The sequence below is a fragment of the Ascaphus truei genome, chromosome 20 (genome assembly GCF_040206685.1).
Source record: "Ascaphus truei isolate aAscTru1 chromosome 20, aAscTru1.hap1, whole genome shotgun sequence".
Classification (NCBI taxonomy): domain Eukaryota; kingdom Metazoa; phylum Chordata; class Amphibia; order Anura; family Ascaphidae; genus Ascaphus; species Ascaphus truei.
The window spans coordinates 2,193,807-2,198,806 of NC_134502.1; the positions used below are offsets into that span (position 1 = coordinate 2,193,807).

The 5,000-nt window shown below is 42.7% G+C and overlaps 1 long non-coding RNA gene across 4 annotated transcripts in view; it reads left to right on the plus strand.

The window, feature by feature from the left end:
• The first annotated feature begins 4,260 nt into the window (after nt 1-4,260).
• LOC142470650 (uncharacterized) overlaps nt 4,261-5,000 on the plus strand; it is a 13,749-nt gene continuing 13,009 nt past the window's right edge. For 2 of the 4 annotated variants that reach the window (XR_012789295.1, XR_012789296.1), the window contains exon 1: nt 4,269-5,000. This exon is cut by the window's right edge and continues 58 nt beyond it. This is a non-coding gene — a long non-coding RNA (uncharacterized LOC142470650). The other 2 variants (XR_012789294.1, XR_012789293.1) reach the window with 2 other exon arrangements.

Sequence of the window (5,000 nt, forward strand, 5' to 3'; positions counted from 1 at the left end):
TGGGCACCCAAATGTCCTAGCGACCAACTGTCCGGTGTCCTTCCTGTCGTAAACGCAATAAATTATTATGGCTTTATTATAACATGATGTCAATATTGGGCAATACTTTAGCAAGGCCTTTGCTCTCGCTAGGCCTTTTTCCATGGCAAGTAGAGAGTCAGGCTAATTAGCTAGGCCTCACCCTTCCGCCAAGTCTCTAATCGGGCTTGTTATCTCTGGAACTGGCCAAGCAGCATGTTTTGTTTTAATTAAAACCGGGAGTCCTGTAATCAGCGTCCGACAAACCTTCCTGCTCATTTGTTTAATGAATGAGGTGGAATAGTTCGGCCTTCTTACAAGTCGGCATCTGCCCCCGTGCTCAGCGATAGATGGAAATGTATATCTCTATCTACACCTATATGTCTCAGGTGTATATACCTCAGTCTATCTATCTGTGCATCGATCTATCTGTCTATCTCATATCTATCTATCTGTGTATCTATCTATCTGTCTCATATCTATCTCATATCTATCTATCTGTGCATCGATCTATCTGTCTATCTATCTCATATCTATCTCATATCTATATATCTGTGCATCGATCTATCTGTCTATCTGTCTCATATCTATCTCATATCTATATATCTCATATCTATCTATCTATCTATCTCATATCTATCTATCTCACACTGTATCTATCTATCTATCTCATATCTATCTCATATCTATCTCATATCTATCTCATAACTATCTATCTCATATCTATCTATCTATCTGTCTATCTCATATCTATCTATCTATCTCATATCTATCTCATAACTATCTATCTCATATCTATCTATCTATCTATCTATCTATCTATCTATCTATCTATCTATCTATCTATCTATCTATCTCATATCTATCGCATAACTATCTATCTCATAGCTATCTATCTATCTATCTATCTATCTATCTATCTATCTATCTCATATCTATCTATCTATCTATCTATCTATCTATCTATCTATCTATCTATCTATCTATCTATCTATCTATCTGTCTGTCTGTCTATCTATCTATCTATCTCAAATCTATCTATCTCATATCTATCTATCTGTGCATCGATCTATCTGTCTATCTATCTCATATCTTTCTATCTGTGCATCAATCTATCTGTCTATCTATCTCATATCTATCTATCTGTGCATCGATCTATCTGTCTATCTATCTCATATCTATCTGTGCATCAATCTATCTGTCTATCTGTCTCATATCTATCTATCTGTGCATTGATCTATCTGTCTATTTATCTAATATCTATCTATCTCATCTATCTATCTCATATTTATCTCATATCTATCTATCTCATATCTATCTATCTCATATCTATCTCATATCTATCTATCTCATATCTATCTCTCATATCTATCTCATATCTATCTATCGATCGCATATCTATCTCATATCTATCTATCTCATATCTATTTCATATCTATCGATCTCATATCTATTTCATATCTATCTATCTCATATCTATCTCATATCTATCTCATATCTATCTATCTCATATCTATCTATCTATCTCATATCTATCTCATATCTATCTATCTCATATCTATCTCATATCTATCTATCTCATATCTATCTATCTGTGCATCGATCTATCTGTCTATCTATCTCATATCTATCTGTGCATCAATCTATCTGTCTATCTGTCTCATATCTATCTATATGTGCATCGATCTATCTGTCTATCTATCTCATATCTATCTATCTGTGCATCGATCTATCTGTCTATCTATCTCATATCTATCTATCTGTGCATCGATCTATCTGTCTATCTATCTCATATATATCTATCTGTGCATCGATCTATCTGCCTATCTATCTCATATCTATCTATCTGTCCATCGATCTATCTATCTGTCTATCTATCTATCTCATATCTATCTGTGCATCGATCTATCTGTCTATCGATCTCATATCTATCTATCTCATATCTATCTATCTATCTCATATCTATCTCCTATCTATCTATCTCATATCTATCTATCTATCTCATATCTATCCATCTATCTCATATCTATCTATCTCATATCTATCTGTCTCATATCTATCTATCTGTGCATCGATCTATCTGTCTATCTATCTCATATCTATCTATCTGTGCATCAATCTATCTGTCTATTTATCTCATATCTATCTATCTGTGCATCGATCTATCTGTCTATCTATCTCATATCTATCTGTGCATCGATCTATCTGTCTATCTCATATCTATATATCTCATATCTATCTATCTGTGCATCGATCTATCTATCTATCCCATATCTATCTATCTCTTATCTATCTCATATCTATCTGTCCAGGGTCACACACACACACACACACACACACACACACACACACACACACACACACACACACACACACACACACACACACACACACACACACACACACACACACACACACACACACACACACACCATCCTGCAGCTAATATCCCTTTGTGTTGTGTATACTGCTGGGGAAAGGTCCCTATCTCCAGGCCTTCCCTGCTGTACCCCTCTCAGCAGACTTACTGTGCCTCAGGGGATCTATCTAGCACCTAGAGGGAAACTCTCTGGCCTAGTCCAAGGGACACATTCTCCCTGGTCCCTACCTTCCCCCTCTGTGTCCTGATCCCAACTCTCTGACCTGTCCTCATCTTCACCTCCCTGACCTGTCCTCATCTTCACATCCCTGACCTGTTCTCATCTTCACATCCCTGACCTGTCCTCATCCTCACATCCCTGACCTGTCCTCATCTTCACATCCCTGACCTGTCCTCATCTTCACATCCCTGACCTGTCCTCATCCTCACATCCCTGACCTGTCCTCATCTTCACATCCTTGACCTGTCCTCATCCTCACATCCCTGACCTGTCCTCATCTTCACATCCCTGACCTGTCCTCATCCTCACATCCCTGACCTGTCCTCATCTTCACATCCCTGACCTGTCCTCATACTCACATCCCTGACCTGTCCTCATCTTCACATCCCTGACCTGTCCTCATCTTCACATCCCTGACCTGTCCTCATCCTCACATCCCTGACCTGTCCTCATCCTCACATCCCTGACCTGTCCTCATCTTCACATCCCTGACCATCCTGCAGCTAATATCCCTTTGTGTTGTGTATACTGCTGGGGAAAGGTCCCTATCTCCAGGCCTTCCCTGCTGTACCCCTCTCAGCAGACTTACTGTGCCTCAGGGGATCTATCTAGCACCTAGAGGGAAACTCTCTGGCCTAGTCCAAGGGACACATTCTCCCTGGTCCCTACCTTCCCCCTCTGTGTCCTGATCCCAACTCCCTGACCTGTCCTCATCTTCACCTCCCTGACCTGTCCTCATCTTCACATCCCTGACCTGTTCTCATCTTCACATCCCTGACCTGTCCTCATCCTCACATCCCTGACCTGTCCTCATCTTCACATCCCTGACCTGTCCTCATCTTCACATCCCTGACCTGTCCTCATCCTCACATCCCTGACCTGTCCTCATCTTCACATCCTTGACCTGTCCTCATCCTCACATCCCTGACCTGTCCTCATCTTCACATCCCTGACCTGTCCTCATCCTCACATCCCTGACCTGTCCTCATCTTCACATCCCTGACCTGTCCTCATACTCACATCCCTGACCTGTCCTCATCTTCACATCCCTGACCTGTCCTCATCCTCACATCCCTGACCTGTCCTCATCTTCACATCCCTGACCTGTCCTCATCTTCACATCCCTGACCTGTCCTCATCCTCACATCCCTGACCTGTCCTCATCCTCACATCCCTGACCTGTCCTCATCCTCACATCCCTGACCTGTCCTCATCTTCACATCCCTGACCTGTCCTCATCTTCACATCCCTGACCTGTCCTCATCCTCACATCCCTGACCTGTCCTCATCCTCACATCCCTGACCTGTCCTCATCCTCACATCCCTGACCTGTCCTCATCCTCACATCCCTGACCTGTCCTCATCCTCACATCCCTGACCTGTCCTCATCCTCACATCCCTGACCTGTCCTCATCCTCACATCCCTGACCTGTCCTCATCCTCACATCCCTGACCTGTCCTCATCCTCACATCCCTGACCTGTCCTCACCTTCACATCCCTGACCTGTCCTCATCCTCACATCCCTGACCTGTCCTCATCTTCACATCCCTGACCTGTCCTCATCATCACATCCTTGACCTGTCCTCATCCTCACATCCCTGACTTGTCCTCATCCTCACATCCCTGACCTGTCCTCATCTTCACATCCCTGACCTGTCCTCATCCTCACATCCCTGACCTGTCCTCATCCTCACATCCCTGACTTGTCCCTTTCTTTCCAATCTTCTCACTGTCTCTATTCAAAGATATCTCACCTGCCACTAACGTCTCACAGCCTCACTGGTTGCCTAGCAACATGATAATTGCGGCCTCTGAAGCTGAGCGATGCTAACTGCTCTTATTCAAAACTGCCCTATTACTACTACTACCTATTACTACCTATTACTATTACTACCTATTACTATTACTACCTATTACTAATTACTACTATTACTACTATTACTAACTACTCTTATTCAAAACTGCCCTATTACTACTATTACTACTATTACTATTACTAACTGCTCTTATTCAAAACTGCCCTATTACTACTACTACCTATTACTATTACTACCTATTACTACCTATTACTACTATTACCACTATTACTACTATTACTAACTGCTCTTATTCAAAACTGCCCTATTACTACTATTACTACTATTACTATTACTAACCTCATTACTTCCTTTACCGACGGTACCTCTAAACTCCCCCCCCCCCCCCCTGGAGGGTACCGTCGGTAGAGGAAGTCCCCAGTCACGCGGACGGCGCGCAGGTGGTGACGTCAGCAGAACCAGCGCCGGAGTTCACCCCACGGACAGTGAGGGGGAGCTCTGAGTATTGAGACACTGCAGAGAGGAGTTTTCATCGCCCTGTCCGAGTTGCGGCAAAAAAGGACT